Genomic DNA, 27,418 nt, shown 5'->3' with positions numbered 1-27,418 from the left:
ATGCATTCACCTACTGAAGGACATCTTGGTTGCTTCTAAGATTTGGCAATTATGAATAAAGCTGCTATAAACATCTACGTAGAGATTTTGTGTGGGCATAAGTTTTTAACTCCTTTGGGTAAGTAACCAAGGAGTGTGTTTGCTGGATCGTGTGGTAAGAGTGTGTTTTCTTTTATAAAAAACTGCCAAACTTTCTGCCAAAGTGGCTGTACCATTTTGCAACGAATGAGAATTCCTGTTGCTCCACATCCTTGCCAGCATTTGGTGGTGTCATTGTTTTGGATTTTGGCCATTCTAATAGGTATGTAGTAGTATCTCGTTGCTTTAATTTGCAATTCCCTAAGGACATATGATGTGGAGCATCTTTTCCATATACTTATTAGCCATTTGTATTTCTTCTTTGGTGAGGTATCTGTTCAGGTCTTTGGCCTTTTTTTTTTTGAGGAAGATTGGCCCCGAGCTAACATCTGTTGCCAATCTTCCTCCTTTTTCCCCTTTTTCTCCCCAAAGCCCCAGTAGATAGTTGTATGTCATAGTTGTACATCCTTCTAGTTGCTCTGTGTGGGACACTGCCTCAGCATGGCTTGATGAGTGGTGAGTAGGTCCATGCCCAGGATCTGAACCGGCGAACCCCAGGCTGCCAAAGTAGAGTGCACGAACATAACCTCTATGCTACCAGGCCAGCCCCTGGCCCATTTTTTAAGTGGGTTATTTATTTTCTTATTATTGAGTTTTAAGAGCCCTTTGTATATTTTGGATAACAGCCCTTTATCAGATATGTCTTTTGTAAATATTTTCTCCTAGTCTGTGGCTTAAATTCTCATTCTTGACATTGTCTTTCAGAAAGCAGACGTTTTTATTTTTTTTTTATATTTATTTTTGCTGAGGAAGATTTGCCCTGAGCTAACATCTGTTGCCAATCTTCCTCTCTTTGTTTGAGGAAGACTCACTGTAAGCTATTATCTGTGCCAATCTTTCTCTCTTTTGTGTGTGGGTCACCTCCACAACATGGCCACTGATGAGTGGTGTAGGTCTGCGCCCAGGAACCAAATCTGGACTGCTGAAGTGGAGCACGCCAAACTCAACCACCAGGCCGTGGGGCCAGCCCCCAGAAGCTTTTAATTTTAATGATGTCTAGCTTATAATTATTTCTTTCATGGATCTTGCCTTTGGTATTGTATCTAAAAAGTCATTGCCATACCCAGAGTCACCTAGATTTTCTCCTGTGTTGTCTTCTAGGAGGTTTATAGTTTTGTGTTTTACATTTAGCTCTGTAATCCATTTTGAGTTAATTTTTGTAAGGAGTGTAATGTCTGTAGCTGGATTTATTTTTTTGCACATGGATGTTCAGTTGTCCTGCACCATTTGTTGAAAAGGCTATCTTTGCTCCATAGTATTGCCTTTACTCCTTTGTCAAAGATCACTTAACTGTATTTATGTGGGTCTATTTCTGGGCTCTCTTCAGTTCCATTGACCTATTTGTCTATTCTTTTGCCAATACTACACTGTTTTAAAAGGGAAATAATGCCTATAAGAGACTCATTTTAGCTTTAAGGACGCACATAGGCTGAAAGCGAAGGGATCAGAAAAGATATTCCATGGAAATGGTCACCAGAAGAGAGCGGGAGTGCCTATCTTTATATCAAACAGAATAGACTGTAAGTTAAAAAGGGTCATGATAGACAAAGAAGGTCATTATTTAAAGAGAAAGGGGTCAGTTCATCAAGATGATATAATAATTTTAAATATTTATGCACCAACATAGGAGCACCTAACAGCAAATACTAACAGAACTGAAAGGAAAAATAAACAGCAATACAGTAATAGTATGGAACTCTAATACCCCTCGCTCAACAATGGATAGATCATCCAGACAGAAAATCAAAAAGGAAATAGCAGTTTTGAACAACAGTATAGACCAAATGGATCTATACAGAACATTCTGTCCAACACCAGCAGAATACACATTCTTCTCAAGAACTCACAGAACAATTCTCCAGGATAGATCATGTTAGCTCTAAAAAAGTCTTAACAAATTAAAGAAAATTGAAATTTTATCAAGTATCTTTTCCAGTGAAAAGATGGCTTGAAACTAAAAGTCAATAACAAGAGGAAAATTGGAAAATTCACAAATACATGGAAATTAAACAACACACTCCTGAACAACCAATGGATCAAAGAAGAAATCAAAAGAGTAATAAAGGGGCCAGCTCAGTGGCGCAAGCGGTTAAGTGCGTGCACTCCGCTGCAGCAGCCCGGGGTTTGTCGGTTCAGATCCCAGGCACCACCAACGTACAGCTTGGCAAGCCGTGCTGTGGCAGCGTCCCATATAAAGTGGAGGAAGATGGGCACAGATGTTAGCTCAGGGCCAGTCTTCCTCAGCCAAAAAAAAAAAAGGAGGAGGATTGGCAGATATTAGCACAGGGCTGATCTCCTCACACACACAAAAAAAAGGTTGATGAAATACTGTTAACTTAGAAAAAAAAAGAGAGAGAAATAAAAAAAAAATCTGAGACAAACAAAAGTGGAAACACAACATACTGAAGCTTATGGGATGCAGCAAAAGCAGTTCTAAGAGGGAAGTTTATAACTATCAATGCATTCATTAAGCAAAAATAAAGATCTCAAATAAAGAACCTAACCTCAAGGTGCTAGAAAAAGAAAAGAAACCCAAAGTTAGCAGAAGGAAGGAAACAACAAAGATCAGAGCAGAAATAAATGACAGAGAATGGGAAAAAAATAGAAAAGATCAGCAAAACTAAGAGTTGGTTTTTTAAAAAGATAAACAAAATTGAAAATCCTTAGCCAGATTAACCAAGAAAAAAAAAAAAGACTCAAATAAATATAATTATAAATGGAAGAGGAGACATTGCAACTGATACCACAGAAACATAAAGGATCCTAAGAGACTACTATGAACAATTATATGTCAGCAAATTAGGCAGCCTACAAGAAATGGACAAATTCCTAGAAACATGCAACCTATCAAGATTGAATTACGAAGAAATAGAAAATATGAACAGACCAATTACGAGTAAGGAGATTGAAATAGTAATCAAAAACCTCCCAACAAACAAAAGTCTAGGACCAGATGGCTTCACTGGTAAATTCTACCAAACATTTAAAGAAGAATTAACACCAATCCTTCACAAACTCTTCCAAAAAATAGAAGAGGAGGGAACACTTCCAAACTCATTATGAGGCCAGCATTACCTTGAAACCAAAACAAGATAAAGACATTACAAGAAAAGAAATTTACAGGCCAATATCCCTGATGAATATATATGCAAAAAATCTCAACAAAATATTAGCAAACTGAATTTAATAATACGTTAAAAGGATCATACACCATAATCAAGTTGGATTTATTCCAGGGATGCAAGGATGGTTCAACATCTGCAGATCAATCAGTGTGATACACCACATTAACAATGAAAGATAAAAATCATGTGATTGTCTCAATAGATGCAGAAAAAGAATTTGACAAAATTCGACATCCATTCATGATAAAAACTCTCAGCAAACTGGGTATAGAGGGAACATACCTCAAGATAATAAAGGCTGTATATGACAAGGTCACAGCTGACATCATACTCAATGGTAAAAAGCTGAAAGCTTTTCCTTTAAGATCAGGAACAAGACAAGGTTGCCCACTCTTGCCACTTTTGTTCAACATAGTACTGGAAGTCCCAGCCAGAGCAGTTAGGTGAGAAAAAGAAATCAAAGGCATCCAAATTGGAAAGGAAGAATTAAAATTGTCAGTGTTTGCAGATGACATGATATGTATAGAAAACCCTAAAGACTCCACCAAAAACCTGTTAGAACTAATTAATGAATTCTGTAAAGTTGCGGGATACAAACTCAATTTACAAAAATCTGTTGTGTTTCTATGAATGAACTATCAGAAAGAGAAATTAAGAAAACAATTCTATTTATGATAGCATCAAAAAGAATAAAATACTTAGGAATAAATTTTACCAAGGAGGTGCAAGATCTATACACTGAAAACTATAAAACATTGGTGAAAGAAATTGAAGAAGTCACAAATAAATGAAAATTTTTTCCTTACTCATGGATTGGAAGAATTAATATTTTTTAAATGTCCATAGTACCCAAAGCAACCACAGATTCAGTGCAGTCCTTATCAAAATTCCAATGGCAGAAAAAACAATCCTAAAATCATGTGGAACTAGAAAAGACCCTGAATAGCCAAAGCAATCTTGAGAAAGAAAAACTAATCAGGAAGCATCATGCTTCCTGATTTCAAACTAGACTCAAAGCTATAGTAATCAAAGCATTATGGTATTGACATAAAAACAGATACATAGATCAATGGAACAGAATAAAGAGCCCAAAAATAAATCAATTAATTTAAGACAAAGGAGCCAAGAATATACAATGGGGAAAGGATATTCTCTTCAATAAATGGTGTTGGGAAAACCAGATATCCACATGCAAAAAAATGAAATTGGACCCCTATCTTACACCATCAAAAATCAACTTAAAATGGATTAAAGACTTGAATGTAAGACTTGAAACTATAAAACTCCTAGAAGAAAACATAGGGGTAAGCTCCTTGACATTGGTCTTGGCAATGGTTTTTCTGGTATGACACCATAAGCACAAGCAACAAAAGCAAAAATAATCAAATGGGAATATATCAAATTAAAAAGTTTCTGCACCTTAAAGGAGACAGTCAACAAAATGAAAATGCAACCTGCAAAATGGGAGAAGATATTTATAAACCATATATCTGATAATGGGGTCATATCCAAAGTATATGAGGAACTCATATAACTCTATAGAAAAAAACCAAACAACCCAATTGAAAAATGGGCAAAGGACCTAAATAGACATTTTTCCAAGAAGACATACAAGTGGCCAACAGGTACATGAAAAGGTGCTCAACATCATTAATTATCAGGGAAATGCAAATCAAAATCATAATGAGATATCACCTCACACCTGTTTGAATGGCTTTTTTCAAGAAGACAGTAGATAAGTGCTGGCAAGGATATGGAGAAAAGGGAACCTTTGTGCACTCTTGGTGGGAATGTGAACTGGTCCACACATTGTGGAAAACAGTATGGAAGTTCCTCAAAAAATTAAATATAGAGCTATCATATGATCCAGTAATCCCACTTCTGGGTATATATCTGAAGGAAATGAAGTCGCTATCTCAAAGAGATACCTGCACCTCCATACTCATTGCAGCATTATTCACAATAACCAAGACATGGCAACAACCTAAATGTCTGTCAACAAGTGAATGGATAAAGAAAATGTAGTGTGTGTGTGTGTGTGTGTGTGTGTCTATACATATACATATATATATACATACATATATATATAATGGAATATTATTCAGCCATGAAAAAAGGGAATCCTGACATTTGTGACAACATGAATGAGCTTTGAGGGCATTATGCTAAGTGAAATAAGTCAGAGAGAGAAAGACAAGTACTTTGTGATCTCACCTATATGTGAAATCTAAAAAAAGCCAAACTCAGGGGAGTGATGTCAGCATCATGGTGGAGTGAGCTTCCCCCACTGAACTCTCCCCCTCTAAGACACAACAAAAGGGACATTCATATTCCAAGAGAAATTATTCACACAACACAAGGGATGTCTGAGGCACCCATGCAGCTGTACACTCAAGGGCTGAGGTGCTGGGATCCCCAGAGGAAGTGGAAGGAGGTAAGACCATCTCCCTTCCTTCCCCAAGGACTGTGACCCTGAGACTGAGACCACGTGGCTCTCCACAGGAAAACCGGCGCTCTCCAGGAGCCCTCCCAGCCCATGGGGAATCCCCCTGTGGAGGCAGCAGAACTGTTCGACAAGCTAGCCCTTCAGGAGAGCAGAGAGCAACAGTGAAGCGAGAAACCTCTGGGGTCAGGGAGGCAAAAGTAAGCCCCACGCCCCCCCAGCTGCCCGCCTGGCACTTCAGCACAGTGGCACTGCAGCCTCAGCTCAGTGGGGCTTCAGCTCGGCTCTGGCCCCAGCACCAGCGGCGGCGGCAGCACGCCTGTGCCCCAGCCCTGGAGGCGGTGGCTCCCTGGAGCCCTGGCACCAGTGGTGGTGGCCCCCCTGGTGCCTCGGCATCAGCAGCTCCAGTGTGCCCACGCCCTGGCCACAGCGGCTCCGTCTCCCCAGCGCCCTGGCCCTAGCAGCTCTGGCTCGTCTGCACCCTGGCTGCAGTGGCTCAGGCCCTACCACACCACAGCCGCAGCTGCTCCAGCTCAACTGTACCACAGCCCCAGCTGCATCGGCTCAACTGTGCCCCGGCCACAGCTGCATTGGCTCAACAATGCCCCAGCCACAACTCCTTTACCTCAAGCGCACACTGGCCCCAGCTGCTTCAGCTTGACCGCACCCTGCCCCCAGCTCCCTCAGTTTGAATGCACCCTGGCTCCAGCTGCTGCAGCTTGGCCGTGCTCAGGCTCCAGCTGATTTGGCGCCAGCTACTTCAGCCCAGCCGTGCTCCAGTTCCAGCTTCTTCGGCCCAGTGGTGCTGCAGCTCCAGCTTCCGCTTCTTCGGCCCAGCTGCGCTCCAGCTGCAGCTGCATCAACCCAGCCACGCTCTAGCTCCAGCTGTGTCAACCCAGCTGTGCTCCAGCTCTGTTCCCGTGCTCCAGCTGTTCCCCGTGCTCCAGCCCCAGCAGCCACCGCTTGGCTGCACTTCAGCTCAGCCACGCTTCAGCTCAGCTGCACCCCAGCTCAGCTGCGGGCTGACCAGAATGCCTGTGGATCGAGGCGGGCACAGAATACACAGCTCTTGACCCCCACACAGTGGCAGCAAGAGGAACTGTGACCAGATATTTTCAATATGAGGAAAAATAAGCCAAAACCGACAGGCACTATGCAAAAATGTATTAAATTTCCAGACCAAAAGGAAAATGACAAGCACCCAGAAGTCAACCCTGAAAGCACAGAAGTGTATAACCTTAATGAGAGAGAATTCAAAATAGCTATCATAAAAAGCCTCCACAAGATACAAGAAAATAGACAATTCAATGAAATCAGGAATTTCTTCAGAAAAGAGATTGAAACTATAAAGAAAAACCAATCAGAAATCTTAGAGATGAAAAACACGATAGAGGAGATAAAGACAAATCTGGAAGCCTTAAGCATCAGAGCTGACAATGTGAAGGAAAGAATTAGCAATATTGAGGACAGCAATGCAGAAATGCTTCAGATGGAAGAGGAAAGAGAACTAAGACTAAAAAGAAATGAAGAAACTCTCTGAGAAATATCCGACTCAATTAGGAAATCCAACATGTGGATTATAGATATTCCAGAGGGAGAAGAGAAGGGAAAAAGGAGCAGAGAACTTGTTCAAAGAAATAATAGCTGAGAACTTCCCAAACATGGGGAAGGAGCTGGAAATACCATTGAATGAAATCAATAGATCTCCTAAATATAACAACATGAAAAGACCCTCTCCAAGGCATACAGTAGTAAAGCTGGCAAAATTCAATGACAAAGAAAAAATATTAAGGGCAGCTAGACAAAAAAAAAAAATAACGTACAAAGGAATTCCTATCAGGCTCTCAGCTGATTTCTCAACAGAAACTTTACAGGCTAGGAGAAAGTGGAACGACATATTTAAAATTCTGAAAGACAAAACTTTCAGCCAAGAATACTCTATCCAGTGAAAATATCTTTCAGGTGTGATGGAGAAATAATAACTTATCCCAGATAAACAAAAGCTAAGGGAGTTCATTGCCACAAGACCCCCACTACAAGAAGTGCTCAAGAAGGCCCTCATGCCTGAGAAAAAAAAAGAGAAAGGGGATACAAAGTTTTGAACAAGGAGGAAAACAGGTCAATAAAACCAGAAAAATTGCAGCTCTCTATCAGAATAGATTAGCAAACACTTATAAAACCAAAGATCAATGAAAAAAAAGAGCTGGTTCTTTGAGAGGATAAACAAAATTGACAAACATTTAGCCAGACTCACCAAAAAAAAAAAGAGAGAAGGCTCAAATAAATAAAATTAGAAATGAAAAAGGAGAAATTACAATGGATATGACAGAAATACAAAGGATTATAAGAGAATACTATGAAAAGTTATATGCTAGTGAATTGGACAATCTAGAAGAAATAGTTAAATTCTTAGACTCATATGACCTCCCCAAACTGAATCAAGAACAGAGAACCTGAATAGACCAATCACAAGTAAAGAGATTGAAACAGTAATCAAAAACCTCCCCCAAAATAAAAGTCCAGGGCCACATGGCTTCTCTGGAGAATTTTACCAAACATTCAAAGAAGATTTAATACCTCTCCTTCTCAAACTATTCCGAAAAATAGAGGAAGATGGAACACTTTCCAACACGTTGTACAAGGCCAATATCACCCTGATATCAAAGCCAGACAAGGACAATACTAAGAAGGAAAACTACAGACAAATATCCCTGATGAACATAGATGCAAAAATCCTCAACAAAATATTGGCAAACTAAATACAGCAATACATTAAAAAGATCATTCACGGAGAGTGACGTCAGCATCATGGCGGAGTGAGCTTTCCCGTGAATTCTTCCCCCACAAAATACAACAAAAGTAACAGCCACAGACAAACAACGGAATCCCAGACAGTCAAAAGCTGGAGCGGAGGGATCCACACTGCCGCACATCTGAGAGCGGAACGTGCTGGGCCCCCGGAGGAAGTGGGGAGAGGTAAGGAGAACTCCGCTCCCTCCCCATCAGATCAGCGATCCGGTCCGCGCGGCTCCCAGAGAGGGGGGAGGGGCGGCCCTCGGCGGGAAACTGTAGCTCTTCGGGCGCTCTCAGCCAGTGGGAAACTCCCGCACAGAGGGCTCAGAGGAGCCACAGGGCTACCATCAACATCTGAGCAACCCAGAGAGCGGATAAAGAGGGGCAAACGAGAAGCCTCCCACGTCAGGGACCCAGAGGGCAAAAGAGAGAGCTCCCTCCTCCCCACAACCCGGAGTCTGCAGCTCGACCAGATCTAGCGGTCCGAGGCAGACCTGAATAAATTGGACTGGACCCGTGGATCGCAGTGGGGAAAAGAAACAAAACAAAACAAAACAAAACTGCGGATCGCAGCAGAAAAACGGGGGCAGAGCGCAGGGGGCTTAGACCACACAGCCCTTCACCACCACACAGTGGCGGCAGGTGGAAAGTGCAACCAGAGACTTCCAGGATGAGGAAAACCAAAACCAACACAGGAACCACAATGCAAAAATATATGAAATCACCAGACCAGAAACAAAATGACAAGCAACCAGAAATCAACCCCGAAGACACAGAAATCCATAAACTAAATGACAGAGATTTCAAAATAGCGATCATAAAAACACTCAACGAAATACGAGACAACACAGACAAACAATTAAATGAGATTAGGAGTTTCTTCACAAAAGAGATTGAAATCATAAAGAAAAACCTATCAGGGCTGATGGAGATGAAGAACACAATGGAGGAGATAAAGGAGAATCTGGAATCTTTAAAGAACAGAGCTGACAATATGGAGGAAAGAATTAGTACTTTAGAGGATAGGAATACAGATATACTCCAGATGGAAGAAGAGAGAGAACTAAGACTAAAAAGAAATGAAGAAAGACTCCGAGAAATATCGGACTCTATTAGAAAATGTAACATAAGAATTATAGGTATTCCTGAGGGAGAGGAGAGGGAAAGAGGAACAGAGAGCCTATTCAAGGAAATAATAGCTGAAAATTTCCCAAATCTGGGGAAGGAGCAGGAAATACCAGTAAGCGAAGCCAACAGGACGCCTATATATATTAACAGACAAAGGCCTTCACCACGACACCTAGTGGTAAGGCTAGCCAGGGTCAACGACAAAGAAACAATATTAAGGGCAGCTAGACAAAAACAAAAAATAACGTACAAAGGAACTCCCATCAGGCTCTCAGCGGATTTCTCAACAGAAACTTTTCAGGCTAGAAGAGACTGGAATGATATATTCAAAATACTAAAAGACAAAAACTTTCAGCCAAGAATACTCTATCCAGCAAAAATATCCTTCAAATATGATGGAGAAATAGTAACTCTCCCAGATAAACAAAAGCTAAGGGAGTTCATGGCCACCAGACCGCCACTACAAGAAATACTCAAGAAGGCCCTCAGGCCTGAAAACAAGAAGAGAAAGGGAACACAAAGCTTGGAGTAAGGAGAAAAGTAGGTAGACAAAATCAGAGAAATAGTAGATCTTTACCGGAATAGGTTAGCAACCACTTAAATACTAAACTCAAAGATCAAAGGAAGAAATTCACCAAAAATAAATTTAACCTCATCACTGTAAACACACAGCCACAACACAAGATAGAATAAGGTATAACAAGAGCAACTTAGAAGGGGAAGAGGAAAGTGACTGAATTGACTTAGTATAAGGAAATAGGAGGCTATCAGATAATGGACTATCTCATACAGATTTTTCGCCCAAACCTCAAGGTAACCACTAAACAAATAATCAAATTAAAACCACATATGATAAACAAAGAGAAAACTAGAAGAATCATAAGACAGAACAACCAAACTGAATTGGCAGTCCAAAACAAATGGGACAAGAAACAAAGGAAATGCAAAAGAACCAGAAAATAAGTGACAAAACAGCAACATTCAACCCTCATATTTCAATAATTACCCTAAATGTAAATGGATTGAACTCTCCAATCAAAAGATACAGAGTGGCAGAATGGATTAAAAAGCAAGACCCAACAATATGCTGCCTTCAGGAAACACATCTTAGCACTAAAGACAAGCACAGGCTCAGAGTGAAAGGATGGAAGACAATACTCCAAGCTAATGGCAAACAAAAGAAAGCAGGTGTTGCCATACTCATATCAGACAAAGTAGACTTCAAGATAAAACAGGTTAAGAAAGACAAAGAAGGGAAATATATAATGATAAAAGGGACACTCCATCAAGAAGACATATCACTTATAAATATATATGCACCCAACATAGGAGCACCAATGTACATAAAACAACTATTAACAAACCTAAAAGGAGAAATCAACAACAACACAATAATAGTAGGGGATCTTAACACCCCACTTACAGCAATGGATAGATCATCCAGACAAAAAGTTAATAAAGAAATATTAGACTTAAATGAAAAACTGGACGAGATGGACCTAGTAGACATATACAGAGCACTCCACCCAAAAACAGCTGACTACACATTCTTCTCAAGCGCGCATGGAACATTCTCTAGGATAGACCATATGTTGGGAAACAAAGCAAGCCTCAATAAATTTAAGAGGATTGAAATCATAACAAGCATCTTTTCAGACCATAAGGCTATGAAACTGGAAATGAACCAGGAAAAAAAAACTGGGAAAGTGACAAAAATGTGGAGATTAAACAACATGCTACTGAACAACCAATGGATCATTGATGAAATTAAAGGAGAAATCAAAAACTATCTGGAAACAAACGAAAATGATAACATGCCATATCAAACCATATGGGACGCAGCAAAAGCGGTCCTGAGAGGGAAACTCATAGCGATACAAGCCCACCTTAACAAACAAGAAAAAGCCCTAATAGGCAACCTTAAATTACACCTAACAGAACTAGAAAAAGAAGAACAAACAAAGCCCAAAGCCAGCAGAAGGAGAGAAATAATAAAAATCAGAGCAGAAATAAATGATATTGAGACCAAAAAAACAGTAGAAAGGATTAATGAAACAAAGAGTTGGTTCTTCGAGAAGATAAACAAAATAGACAAACCCTTAGCCAGGCTAACTAAGAAAAAAAGAGAAAAGGCTCAAGTAAATAAAATTAGAAATGAAAGAGGAGAAATTACAACGGATACCATGGAAATACAGAGGATTATAAGAGAATACTATGAGAAATTATATGCCAACAAATTGGACAATCTAGAAGAAATGGATAAATTCTTAGACTTATACAACCTCCCAAAATTGAACCAAGAAGAAATGGAGAATCTGAATAGACCAATCACAAGTAAAGAGATTGAAATAGTAATCAAAAACCTCCCAAAAAATAAAAGTCCAGGACCAGATGGCTTCTCCAGTGAATTTTACCAAACATTCAAAGAAGATTTAATACCCATCCTCCTCAAACTATTCCAAAAAATAGAGGAAGATGGAACACTTCCTGAATCATTCTACGAGGCCAACATCACCCTGATACCGAAACCAGACAAAGACAATACAAAGAAAGAAAATTACAGGCCAATATCGCTGATGAACATTGATGCAAAAATCCTCAACAAAATATTGGCAAACCGAATACAACAATATATTAAAAAGATCATACACCATGATCAAGTGGGATTTATACCAGAGACGCAGGGATGGTTCAACATCCGCAAATCAATCAACGTGATACATCACATCAACAAAACAAAGAATAAAAACCACATGATCATCTCAATAGACGCAGAGAAGGCATTTGACAAGATACAACATCCATTTATGATAAAAACTCTCAATAAATTGGGAATAGAAGGAAAGTACCTCAACATAATAAAGGCCATATATGACAAACCCACAGCTAACATCATACTCAACGGGGAAAGACTGAAAGCCATTCCTCTGAGAACAGGAACGAGGCAGGGCTGCCCACTCTCACCACTCCTGTTCAACATAGTACTGGAGGTTTTGGCCAGAGCAATTAGGCAAGAAAAAGGAATAAAAGGAATCCAAATAGGTAACAAAGAAGTGAAACTCTCACTATTTGCAGATGACATGATTGTATATATAGAAAACCCTAAAGAATCTGTTGGAAAACTGTTAGAAACAATCAACAACTACAGCAAAGTTGCAGGGTACAAAATCAATCTACAAAAATCAGTTGCATTTCTATATGCTAATAATGAACTAACAGAAAGAGAGCTCAAAAAGATAATACCATTTACAATTGCATCAAAAAGAATAAAATACCTAGGAATAAATCTTACCAAGGAGGTGAAGGACCTATACAATGAGAACTACAAGACATTATTGAGGGAAATCTACGATGACATAAAGAAATGGAAAGAAATCCCATGCACGTGGATTGGAAGAATAAACATAGTTAAAATGTCTATATTACCTAAAGCAATCTACAGATTCAATGCAATCCCAATCAGAATCCCAATGACATTCTTCACAGAAATAGAAAAAAGAATACTAAAATTTATATGGGGCAACAAAAGACCCCGAATAGCTAAAGAAATCCTAAAGAAAAAGAACAAAGCAGGAGGCATCACAATTCCTGACTTCAAAACATACTACAAAGCAATAGTAATCAAAACAGCATGGTACTGGTACAAAAACAGACACACAGATCAATGGAACAGAATTGAAAGCCCAGAAATAAAACCACACATATACGGACAGCTAATTTTCGACAAAGGTGCTAAGGACATGCAATGGAGAAAGGAAAGTCTCTTCAATAAATGGTGTTGGGAAAACTGGACATCCACATGCAAAAGAATGAAAGTGGACCATGTGCTATCGCCATACACAAAAATTAACTCAAAATGGATCAAAGACCTGAAGGTGAGACCTGAAACTATAAAACTCATAGAAGAAAATATAGGCAACACACTATTTGACATTGGGTTTAAAGGAATCTTTTCGGATGACATGCCTACCCAGACTAGGGAAACTAAAGAAAAAATAAACAAGTGGGACTTTATCAGACTAAAGAGCTTTTATAAGACAAATGAAATCAGAATCAAGATGAACAAACAACCAACCAGCTGGGAGAGAATATTTGCAAAACATACATCTGACAAGGGGTTGATCTCCATAATATATAAAGAACTCACACAATTGAACAACAAAAAAACAAGCAACCCGATCAAAAAATGGGCAGAGGAAATGAACAGACACTTCTCCAAGGAAGATATACAGATGGCCAATAGGCACATGAAAAGATGCTCAACATCACTAATCATCAGGGAAATGCAAATCAAAACAACACTAAGATACCACCTCACGCCCGTTAGAATGGCTATAATCACCAAGACAAAAAACAACAAATGTTGGAGAGGATGTGGAGAAACAGGAACCCTCATACACAGCTGGTGGGAATGCAAATTGGTGCAGCCTCTATGGAAAACGGTATGGAGATTCCTCAAAGAATTAAAAATAGAGATGCCCTATGATCCAGCCATCCCACTACTGGGAATCTATCCAACGCACCTGAAATCAACAATCCAAAGAGGCTTATGCACCCCTATGTTCATTGCAGCATTATTCACCATAGCCAAGAAGTGGAAGCAACCTAAGTGTCCCTCGACTGACAATTGGATTAAGAAAATGTGGTATATATATACAATGGAATACTACTCAGCCATAAAAAAAGACAAAATCGTCCCATTTGCAACAACATAGATGGGCCTGGAGCGTATTATGTTAAGTGAAATAAGCCAGAAAGAGAAAGACAAACACTGTATGATCTCACTCATATGTGGAATATAAACCAACACATGGACAGAGAAAACTGGACTGTGGTTACCCGGGAAGTGGGGGTGGGGGGTGGGGGGTGGGCACAAGGGGTGAAGGGAGTCATATACGGGTTGAAGGACAAACAAAAATGTACAACCCAAAATCTCACAATGTTAGAAACCATTAAAATATCAATAAAAATGTAAAAAAAAAAAAAAAAAAAAAAAAAAAAAAAAAGATCATTCACCATGATCAAATGGGATTTATACCAGGGACACAGGGATGGTTCAACATCCGCAAATCAATCAGTGTGATACACCACATTAACAAAACGAGGAATAAAAACCGTATGATCATCTCAATAGATGCAGAGAAGGTATTTGACAAGATCCAACATCCATTAATGATAAAAACTCTCAAAAAATGGGTATAGAAGGAAAGTACCTTAACATGGTAAAGGCCGTATATGACAAACCCACAGCCAACATCATATTCAACAGGGAAAAACTGAAAGCCATCTCTCTGAAAATAGGAACAAGACAAGGGTGCCCACTCTCACCACTCTTATTCAGTATAGTACTGGAGGTTTTGGCCAGAGCAATTAGGCAAGAAAAATGAATAACAGGTATCCAAATTGGCAAGGAAGAAGTGAAACTCTTGCTGTTTGTGGACGATGTGATTTTATATGTAGATAACCCTAAGGAATCCATCGGAAAGCTCTTAGAAATAATCAACGACTACAGCAAAGTTGCTGGGTACAAAATCAACTTACAAAAATCAGTTAAATTTCTATACTCTAATAATGAACTAACATAAAGAAAACTCAAGAATACAATCCCATTTACACTTGCAACAAAAAGAATAAAATATCTAGGAATAAATTTAACCAAGGAAGTGAAAGACCTATACAATGAAAACTTTAAGACATTATTGAAAAAAAGCAATGATGACATAAAGAAATGGAAAGATATCCCATGCACATGGATTGGAAGAATAAACATAGTTAAAATGTCCATACTACCTAAAGCAGCCTTCAGATTCCATGCAATCCCAATCAGAATCCCAAGGACGTTCTTCACAGAAATAGAACAAAGAATACTAAGATTCATATGGGGCAGCAAAAGACCCTGAATAGCTAAAGCAATCCTGAGAAAAAAGAACAAAGCTGGAGGCATCACAATCCCTGACTTCAAAACATACTACAAAGCGATAGTAATCAAAACAGCATGGTACTGGTACCAAAACAGACACACAGATCAATGGAACAGAATTGAAAGCCCAGAAATAAAACCTCACATCTGTGGGCAGCTAATCTTTGACAAAGTTGCTGAGAACATACAAGGGAGAGAGGCAAGTCTCTTCAACAAATGGTGCTGGGAAAACTGGACAGCCACTTGCAAAAGAATGGAAGTAAACCATCTTCTTTCGCCATACACAAAAATTAACTCAAAATGAATCAAAGACCTGAAAGTGAGATCTGGAACTATAAAACTCCTGGAAGAAAATATAGGCAGTACACTATTCATCATTGGTCATAAAGTGGTCTTTTCGAATTCCATGTCTACTCAGACAAGGGAAACAAAAGAAAAACAAGTGGGACTTCATCAGATTAAAGAGCTTCTACAAGGCAAATGAAACCAGGATCAAAATGCATAGGCAACCCACCAGCTGGGAAAAAATATTTGCAAACCATATATCTGACAAGGGATTAATCTCCATAACATATAAAGAACTCACACAACTGAATAGCAAAAAACCAAACAACTCGATCAAAAAATGGGCAGAGGAAATGAACAGAGACTTCTCCAAAGAAGATATACAGATGGCTAATAGGCACATGAAAAGATGTTCAACATCACTAATCATCAAGGAAATGCAAATCAAAACCACACTAAGATATTATCTTATACCCATTAGAATGGCTATAATCACCAAGACAAAAAACAGCAAATGTTGGAGAGGCTGTGGAGAAACGGGAACCCTAGTTCACTGCTGGTGGGAATGCAAACTGGCAGCAACCTCTATGGAAAACTGTGTGGAGATTCCTCAAAAAATTAAAAATAGAAATACTTTATGATCCAGCTATCCCACTACTGGGTATCTACCCAACAAACCTGAAATCAACAATCCAAAGAGGCTTATGTACCCCTATGTTCATTGCAGCATTATTCACTGTCGCCAAGACATGGAAGCAACCCAAATGTTCCTTGACTGATGAGTGGATAAAGACGACGTAGTATATATATAGAATGGAACACTACTCAGCCACAAAAAAAGACAAAATCGTCCCATTTGCAACAACATGGATGGACCTTGAGGGTATGATGTTAGGCGAAATAAGTCAGAAGGAGAAAGACAAACACTGCATAATTTCACTTATAAGTGGAAAATAAACCAACACACGGACAGAGAGAACTGTTTGATGGTTACCAGGGGCAAGGGGGGTGGGGGGCACAAGGAATGAAGGGATGCATTTATATGGTGACCGACAAACAATAATGTACAACAAAAATTTTACAGTAAAGAAAAAAAAGTCAAACTCATAGAAACAGAGAATAGGTTAGTGGTTGTAATTTTCTGGGGGTGGGGGAAATGAGGTACTAGTCAAAGGGTACGAACTTTCATTTATATGATGAATAAGTTCTAGGAATCTGATAATGTATAGCATGATGACTATAGTTAACAATACTAAATTGTATGCTTGAAATTTGCTAAGAGAGTAGATCTTATGTTCTTATCACATGCAAAAAAGTGACTATGTGGGGTGATGGATGTGTTAACTAACTTTATTGTGATAATGATCACAATATGTATGTGTGTATCAAATCATCACGTTGTACACCTTAAAGTTACGCAATGTTATTTGTCAATTATATCTCAGTAAAGCTGGAAAAAATATGTGAGTTCCAAGGCAAGGACCTCCCCTCTTATCAAGCTCTGAGAGTGATTCTGCATTTATTCAGCCAACATTAGTTTGGCATCTTTCATATCCTGGCACTCTCTAAGGCACAGGCAATACAAAGATAAATAAAATATCGTTCCTTGTTTATAAGAACTCATAATCTAAGGTGGATATATTATCTTGTTCAGTACTTTTCAACAATAAAGCATTTATTAAGAGCCTACCACATACCAGGTACTATATGCTGAGAATATAAAACTTGACTATGTCGCAGGATAGTGGTTCATAGCGCAGGTTTAGAATCAAATAAACTTAGGTTTGAATTTGCCACTTGTTAGCTGTGTAACCTTGAGCATGTTTCTTCACCTCTGAGACTCAGTATCCTTAATTATAAAATGAGAAATGTAATGCCTGTCTTCTAGGTTGTTGATAGAGTTAAATGGAGAAATGTACGTAAAGTACTTAACATTCTACCTGGCATTTAATAAAATCACAGTAAATAGTACCTGTTCCTAACACGATGATGGTGGTGGTGGTGCTGCTGCTGCTGATGATAATGACGGTAGTGATGATGATGGTGAACAGGATGAGCACCAAGGGAGGCCAGACAAATGGAGAAAAGGAGACAAAAATAATAATTATAATGCTACATGTAAAGTGAGGCAGGGACAGTCTAGGGAGGTCAAGAAAGGCTTTCTTTCTTTTTCCTTTTTTTTTTTTTTGTGAGGAAGATCAGCCCTGAGCTAACATCCATGCTAATCCTCCTCTGTTTGCTGAGGAAGACCGGCTCTGAGCTAACATCTATTGCCAATCCTCCTCCTTTTTTTTTGTTTTCCCCAAAGGCCCAGTAGATAGTTGTATGTCATAGTTGCACATCCTTCTAGTTGCTGTATGTGGGATGCGGCCTCAGCATGGCCGGAGAAACGGTGCGTCGTTGCGCGCCCGGGATCCAAACCCCGGGCCGCCAGTAGCGGAGCGTGCGCACTTAACCACTAAGCCACGGGGCCAGCCCAAGAAAGGCTTTATAGATGAGTTAATACTCAAGCTGGGTCTTGAAGGATGAAATGGAATTTGCTAGATCATCAGGGAATTTAGTATGGAAGTATAACATATGTCTGGGAAACAATATAAAAACTTAGGGTTGCTAAACTGGTGGAAGTGAAGTGGTAGAGGGGCTATAACAAAGCTGTTGAAAGATTTTAAAGTAGAAGCCTTATGATCTGATTTGTATTTTAGGAAGATCACTCTGGCAGCAGAGTACAGAATGGGCTGGAGAGGACAGAAAACTAAGGCAAAGAGTCCGGCTAAGAAGTTATTATAGTAGTTGAGGTAGGAGATGATGAGGGTATTGGAACAAGAGTCATATATTTAGTAAAATTTAAGAATTAGAATCCACAGGACTTGATGACTAATTGGGTTTGGTGTTGAGAGAGGAGTCAAGGGTAGTTTCTAACTTTCTTCTTTGATAACTGAATGACTGGGAATACCATTGACATAGATAGGGAATGCCCAAAGAGGAACAACTTTGGACGCTGAGTTTGAGAAGCCTTTTCAATATTAAGGGAGGGCTGCCTTCTACACACATGGAAATAAAGAACTAGAGTTCTAGGAGCAATGGGAACTAAAGATTTCTTTAGGAATTTTCAATATATGTTTAAACATGAATTTGGACCAAGCACAGGGCTACTTCTGGGGGACAGAGAAACAAGCAGAGCTTTTGTTAGTCTTCAGAAACTGAATTAACAAAATTGGAGACTTGAGGGGGTCTAAAATACTTGATCAATTTTCTCAAGACATTACCACAGTCTAAATTTGTACAGGAAAGAAGGCTAAGGGCTAAGTTGAAAGCATTTGGAAAGCAGAGAGAAATTTTCTATAGTCTTGTGATGTTGAGGAGATGTAGAGTTCAGGACCCACTGGGGTGAGGTAGGGGAGCAAGGACCCAATGGATATACCAGGCTTTCAGTTGAAAGCCATAGAGTGCTAGACGCTGAGATGGTCTAACCAACTGTAGAATAAGCTTTACCCAAACTGCAAAGCAGCCTTGATTCTGCCAAGTGCCTGATTGGATTAAGGTGATGAACCCTGCACTCTCTGCCTAGCGGAGAAAAGGGTAAATTCTTTCTGATCATAGATAACATCATTTGGAGCCTCTAAAATTTTTTAAAACAGTATTCAGCATTAAGTCAAAATTTTCTAGGCATGTCAAAAGATATGACCAGATGACCAAAAGCCAAGAGAAAGAAGGGACGACAGAAGCAGACTCACAGGTGACTCAGATGTTGGTGTTAGCAGACGAGGACTTTAAAATAATTGATTAATATGCTCAAGTAAATAGAGGAAAAGGTGGAGAAAATAGATGAAAATGTGGAGAATTTCACCAGAGAGCTGAAATCTATAAGATAGCATCAAATAGAAAGTCTGGGTTTGAAGAGTGTAATCTTAGATAGGAACTTAGCAGAAGCACAATGAGATACTACTTCATACTCACTGGAGTAGCTTTAAAAAAAATAAACAACTTTAACAGTACCAGATATTGGCAAGGATGTAGATTAGCTGTAACTCATGTATTGGTAGTGAAAGTGGGAAAGAGCACAACCACTTTGAAAAACTATTTAGTATTTTATATAGTTAAACATATATGGCTATGACCCAGCAACTTTACTACTAGATATTTCTTCAAGAAAAATGAAAACATATTCATAAAAACACTGAATAGTGACAGAATATATTCTTTTCAAGTGCCCATGGCACATTATCAAGATTGGTCACATCCTGGGTTCTTTTTCAGAGTATGTTCTCTGACTATAATGATATTAAGCTAGAAATTAATAAGCAGTACATTTTTAAAGAATTCTGGGTCAAAGATAAAATTACAGGGGCCGGCCCGGTGGCGCAAGCGGTTGAGTGCGCGCGCTCCGCTGCGGCGGCCCGGGGTTCGCTGGTTCGGATCCCGGGTGCGCACCGAAGTACTGCTTGGTAAGCCATGCTGTGGCGGCGTCCCATGTAAGGTGGAGGAAGATGGGCACCGATGTTAGCCCAGGGCCGTCTTCCTCAGCAAAAAAAGAGGAGGATTGGCGGATGTTAGCTCAGGGCTGATCTCCTCACAAAAAAAAAAAAAAACAAACAAACAAAAAAAAAAAACAAAAAAAAAAAAAGATAAAATTACAGTGGAAATTAGGAAGTACTTTGAAGAGAATAATAAAGATAAAACATATCAAAACTTGTCAGATGCAGCTAAAGCAATGCTTAGAGGAAATGTTAGAGCCTAGATTGCAATTATCAAAAAAAGTAAAAAGGCTAAAAATCAGTGTTTTAACTTTCCATCTTCAGAAAGCTAGGAAAAAACAGCAAATCAAACCAGAAGAAAGAAGTCATAAAGAGCAGAAATCAATGAAATAGAAAACAAATGTACAATGGAGAAAATCAACAAAGCCAAAAGTTGGTTATTTGAAAATTTAGTTTTGCTAGGGACATATCACTTTTACTAATCAGTAAAAAGAAAAAGAGAGAAAACACAATTTACCAATATTAGGAATGAAAAAGGAACCATTACTACAGAGCTTAGAGACGTTAAATTATAATAAGAGGATATTATGAACTACTAAAAATTTTGATCAATTTGATGAAATAGACAAACTCTTTTAAAACAAAAATGGATGCAAGAAGAAATAGAAATCTGAGTGATCCTGTATCACTTAAAGGAATTAAATCAGTTATTAAAAATGTTATCAAAAAGAAAAATTCAGGCTCAGGTCCAGGCTCAGATGCCTTCAGTAAGGGCTTCTTTCCAAATAGTCAAGGGAAAAAAATAACGCCAAGTTTTACATAAACTAGAGAATGGAAAACAAGGAATACTCCCCAAATAATTGTAGAGGCCAGCGTAACCTTAATACCAGCCTGACTAGGATATTACAGGAAAGCAACCTTATAGACTAATTTCTCTCATGAACATAAATGTAAAAAATCCCAAGTAAGATATTAGCCCAGTGGCCTTTGAGAGGCACTGCTGCAGTCCCCTATCCTTGGAGCTTCTTCCTGAGCCTCTGCCTCCTGCCCCAGGGCAGTTTCTTAAACTTCCCTGAACTTCTTTCGAGACAGGGACCCGGTGGAAACAAAGCTTTTTGCAAGAAAATGATGATGAAAAAAATGGCTAAAATAAAACATTCCAAGCTGTTTAAGAATCGTCTTGGGTGGTAGAAATAAAACATTTTTTTTTTCTTTCTGCATTTCATAGGTTTTCAAATTTTTTATCATTAGTATGTTTGACTTTGGGAGCCTAAGCAATGTCTGCATTGCAAGGGGCCCTTTGCTGCTGAATATTCTGTTTATTTTACAGTAGAGAGAGTACAAGGACTTCTGAAATTTTTATATGGCAGTCCACTGGTGAGAATGGTTTTCCTGTGAGGTCTTTAATAGTTCCTTTGGTATGTTTTTATTCTCACATGCTTTTTTCCCCCTTGAGATAGATTATAATACTGTTGTCCTAAAAGCAACTTGACAAAACTGCTGCAATAAAAAGTGTGTGTGTATATGTGTATTTTAGATTAGGGTAGAGGAGAAAATTCTCATGAAGTTGTCTAGGGTAGCCTTTAGGCAGCATTCTGTTTAAATATTTCAAGGATCTTTTCTATTCTTGATGTTCTTTAGGACTATAATTATATAATCTCTCTGGATAATAATTTCAGAATCTAAGGACGTTGGCTCTCAGAAAGTTCATTCTTATATGTAGGGCAGATTTGTCTTACTATAACCTAGTTGTTTAGCCATAATTATGATCTGATCTGCATTAAAAAACCTTTCAGTTCTGTAATGCCCATAGATGAGCATTCAGACTCATCAGGCAAAAGACAGTGGACATTTAGTTCAGTTCATTTAACTGAAGCCAAGACATCCATGTTGTGGGTATTTTTATATCTAACTTAAATCTTCTTATGACAGGCCTACCACATAGCATAGTCAGTGGGGATTCTTCTTTAGCTATCCTGCTGACCTTCTTTGAAAGCTTTTTTACTTAAGGCTTTTGTTTTATTGCCATTTTTCTCACTGGATAACCTTTGTCTTCTTGGATTTGTACTCTTGACCTCAGAAAAAATATGAAGGTCTCTATCTTACAGATTAGGTATCAGAAAATTAAATCTTGTTGATAGTCTGCAAATAATTAAAAATTATCTTTTTGCTTTTTCCCTGTTGAAGAAACTATATCATTTATGCCTTCTTTGCATGGAGGTTATATGATTTAACTTAAAGACACAACCACTTTAGCAACATTCTAAAATAAACATACACCTGCTTTCCTTTTTTTTTTTAACTTGAAAAAATGTTTATTTCGGCTGTAAATAACATTATCTAAAATGGATTAAGACTTCTCTGGAGATTTATTCCAGGTGAATTGAGTTTTGAGTAATATATGTTACATATTATAGTGAGTTTTATTTTTTTTTAATTTACATAATTTTAATTCAATCTTAAATTTGCCCAATTGCTTTTATTTTATTTTATTTTTTTCATTCTTGGAATGTTTATTGCAGTAACATTGCTTTATAACATTGTATAAGTTTCAAGTGTACATCATTATACTTCTATTTCTGCATAGATTACATCATGTTCACCACCCAAATACTAACTACAACCCATCACCACACACATGTGCCGAATTATCCCTTTCACCCACCTCCCACCCCACTTCCCCTCTGGTAACCACCAATCCAATCTCTGTCTCTATATGTTTGTTTATTGTTGTTATTATCTACTACTTAACGAAGGAAATCATACGGTATTTGACCTTCTCCCTCTGACTTATTTCACTTTGCATAATACCCTCAATGTCCATCCATGTTGTCACAAATGGCTGGATTTCATCGTTTCTTATGGCTGAGTAGTATTCCATTGTGTATATATACCACAGCTTCTTTATCCATTCGTCCCTTGATGGGCACTTAGGTTGCTTCCAAGTCTTGGCTATTGTGAATAATGCTGCAGTGAACACAGGGGTGCATGTATCTTTACACATTGTTGTTTTCAAGTTCTTTGGATAAATACCCAGCAGTGGAAAGCTGGATCATATGGTAGTTCTATCCTTAATTTTTTGAGGAATCTCCTTACTGTTTTCCATAGTGGCTGCACCAGTTTGCACTCCCACCAGCAGTGTATGAGAGTTCCCTTCTCTCCATATCCTCTCCAACACATGTTGTTTCCTGTCTTGTTAATTATAGCCATTCTGACGGGCGTGAGGTGATACGTTATTGTAGTTTTGATTTGCATTTCCCTGATAGTTAATGATGTTGAACATCTTTTCATGTGCCTGTTGGCCATCTGTATATCTTCTTTGGAGAAATGTCTGTTCAGGTCTTTTGCCGATTTTTTAATTGGGTTGTTAGTTTTTTTGTTGTTGAGATGCATGAGTTCTTTATATATTTTGGAGATTAAGCCCTTATCAGATGTATGGTTTGGAAATATCTTCTCCCAATTGTTAGGTTGTCTTTTCGTTTTGTTGATGGTTTCCTTTGCTGTGCAGAAGCTTTTTAGTTTGATATAGTCCTATTTGTTTATTTTTTCTATTGTTTCTCTTGTCCGGTCAGACATGGTGCTTGAAAATATGTTGCTAAGACCAATGTCAAAGAGCGTACTGCCTATGTTTTCTTCTAGAAGTTTCATAGTTTCAGGTCTTACATTCAAGTCTTTAATCCATTTTGAGTTAATTTTTGTGTATGGTGTAAGGTAATAGTCTACTTTCATTTTTTTGCATGTGGCTGTCCAGTTTTCCCAACACCATTTGTTGAAGAGACTTTCTTTTCTCCATTGTATGTTCTTGGCTCCTTTGTCGAAGATTAGCTGTCCATAGATGTGTGGGTTTATTTCTGGGCTTTCGATTCTATTCCATTGATCTGTGTGTCTGTTTTTGTGCCAGTACTATGCTGTTTTGGTTACTATAGCTTTGTAGTATATTTTGACATCAGGGAGTGTGATACCTCCAGCTTTGTTCTTTTTTCTCAGGATTCCTTTAGCTATTCGGGGTCTTTTGTTGTTCCACCTAAATTTTAGGATTCTTTTTTCTATTTCTGTGAAGAATGTTGGAACTTTGATAGGGATTGCATTGAATCTATAGATTGCTTTAGGAAGTATGGACATCTTAACTATATTAATTCTTCCAATCCAAGAGCATGGAATATCTTTCCATTTCTTTGTGTCTTTTTCAGTTTCTTTCAGCAATGTTTTATAGTTTTCGGTGTACAGATCTTTCACCTCTTTGGTTAAGTTTATTCCTAGGTATTTTATTCTTTTTGTTGCAATTGTAAATGGGATTGTATTCTTAATTTCTCTTTCTGCTACTTCGTTGTTAGTGTATAGAAACACAACTTATTTTTGTATGTTGATTTTGTATCCTGCAACTTTACCGTATTCGTTTATTACTTCTAAAAGTTTTTTGGTGGATTCTTTAGGATTTTCTCTATATAAAATCATGTCATCTGCTAATAGTGACAATTTCACTTCTTCCTTTCCAATTTGGATCCCTTTGATTTTTTTTTCTTGCCTGATTGCTCTGGCTAGGACTTCCAATACTATGTTAAATAGGAGTGGTGAGAGTGGGCATCCTTGTCTGGTTCCTGTTCTTAGAGGGATAGCTGTCAGTTTTTCACCATTGAGGGTGATGTTAGCTGTGGGTTTGTCATATATGGTCTTTATTATGTTGAGGTACTTTCTTTCTGTACCCATTTTATTCAGAGTTTTTATCATAAATGGATGCTGTATCTTGTCTAATGCTTTCTCTGCAACTATTGAGAGGATCATGTGATTTTTATTCTTCATTTTATTAATGTGGTGTATCACGTTGATTGATTTGTGAATGTTGAACCATCCCTGCATACCTGGAATAAATCCCACTTGATCATGGTATATAATCTTTTTAATGTATTGTTGTATGTGATTTGCTAGTATTTTGTTGAGGATTTTTACATCGATGTTCATCCAGTGATATTGGCCTGTAATTTTCTTTTTTTTGTGTTGTCCTTGTCTGGTTTTGGTATCAGGGTGATGTTGGCTTCATAGAATGAGTTCGGGAGCCTACCCCCTCCTCAATTTTTTGGAAGAGTTTGAGAAGGATAGATATTAAGTCTTCTTTGAATGTTTGGTAGAATTCACTAGGGAAGCCATCTGGTCCTGGACTTTTATTTTTGGGGAGGTTTTTGATTACTGTTTCGACCTCCTTACTGGTGATTGGTCTATTCAAATTCTCTATTTCTTCTTGATCCAGTTTTGGAAGGTTGTATGATTCCAAGAATTTATCCATTTCTTCCAGATTGTAGAATTTGTTGGCATATAGCTTTTCATAGTATTCTCTTATAATCTTTTGTATTTCTGAGGTGTCTGTTTTAATTTCTCCTGTTTCATTTCTTTTTTTTTTTTTTTGTGAGGAAAATCAGCCCTGAGCTAACATCCATGCCAATCCTCCTCTTTTTTTGCTGAGGAAGAATGGCCCTGGGCTAACATCTGTGCCTGTCTTCCTCCACTTTATGTGGGACACCGCCACAGCATGACCTGACAAGTGGTGCATCGGTGCACGCCCGGGATCTGACTCAGGCCACCAGCAGCGGAGTGCGTGCACTTAACCGCTATGCCACGGGGCCGGCCCTCCTCTTTCATTTCTGATTTTACTTATTTGAGCCTTCTCTCTTTTTTTCTTGGTGAGTCTAGCTAAAGGTTTGTCCATTTTGTTTATCTTTTAAAAGAACCAGCTCTTGGTTTTATTAATTTTTTCTATTTTTTTTTTAGTCTCTATTTCATTTATTTCTGCTCTGATTTTTATTATTTCCCTTCTTCTACTGATTTGGGGCTTTGTTTGTTCTTCTTTTTCCAGTTCCTTTAGGTGGATTGTTAGATTGTTTATTTGAGATTTTTCTTGTTTGTTGAGATAGGCCTGTATTGCTATAAACTTCCCTCTTAGAACCACTTTTGTTGTATCCCATAGATTCTGGCATGTCGTCTTTTCATTTTCATTTGTCTCCAGATATTTTTTGATTTCTCCTTTGATTTCTTCATTGACCCAGTCGTTGTTCCGTAGCATTTTGTTTAATCTCCACATATTTGTGGCTTTTCTGATTTTCTTCCTGTAGTTGATTTCTAGTTTCATATCGTTGTGGTCAGAAAAGATGCTTGGTATTATTTCAATCTTCTTAAATTTATGGAGACTTATTTTGTGGCCTCATATGTGATCAGTCCTGGAGAATGTTCCATGTGCATTTGAAAAGAACGTGTATTCTTCAGTTTTTGGATGGAATGTTCTGTATATATCTACTAGGTCCATCTGTTCTAGTGAGTCATTTAAGGCCAGTGTTTCCTTATTGATCATTGGTTTGGATGATCTATCCCTTGGTGTAAGTGGAGTGTTAAAGTCCCCTACTATTATTGTGTTACTGTCTATTTCTCTTTTTATGTCTGTTAATAATTGCTTTATATATTTAGGTGCTCCTACGTTGGGTACATAGATATTTACAAGTGTTATATCCTCTTGTTGGATTGTTCCCTTGATCATTATGTAATGCCCTTCGTTGTCTCTTTTTACAGTTTTTGTTTTAGTCTATTTTGTCTGATATGAGTATTGCTACCCCAGCTTTCTTTTCATTGCCATTTGCGTGGAGTATCTTTTTCCATCCCTTCACTTTCAGTTTGTGAATGTCTTTAGGTCTGAATTGTGTCTCTTGTATGCAGCATGTATATGGGTCTTGTTTTTTTGTCCAATCAGCCACCCTATGCCTCCTAATTGGAGCATTTAGTCCACTGACATTTAAAGTAGCTATTGAGGGCCGGCCCTGTGGCTTAGCGGTTAAGTGCGTGCGCTCTGCTGCTGGCGGCCCGGGTTCGGATCCCAGGCGCACACTGCTTCTCCAGCCATGCTGAGGCTGCATCCCACCTACAGCAACTAGAAGGATGTGCAGCTATGACATACAACTATCTACTGGGGCTTTGGGCGGAAAAAATAAATAAATAAAATCTTAAAAAAAATAAAGTAGCTATTGATAAGTATGTATTTACTGCCATTTTTTAACTTTTTGTTTCTGAGTGTTTTAGTAGTCCTTCTCTGTTCCTTTCTTCTTCTCTTGCTCTCTTCCCTTGTGGTTTG

At 38.4% G+C, this 27,418-nt stretch overlaps 1 protein-coding gene across 7 annotated transcripts in view; it reads left to right on the top strand.

Moving 5' to 3' along the window:
• The window catches only part of CCDC15 (coiled-coil domain containing 15), an 89,599-nt gene that overhangs the window by 41,681 nt on the left and 20,500 nt on the right, over nt 1–27,418 (top strand). The gene's annotated exons all lie outside the window — the stretch shown is intronic.

The sequence above is a fragment of the Diceros bicornis genome, chromosome 7 (genome assembly GCF_020826845.1).
Source record: "Diceros bicornis minor isolate mBicDic1 chromosome 7, mDicBic1.mat.cur, whole genome shotgun sequence".
NCBI lineage: Eukaryota > Metazoa > Chordata > Mammalia > Perissodactyla > Rhinocerotidae > Diceros > Diceros bicornis.
This window is presented reverse-complemented; position numbering and strand designations above follow the sequence as displayed.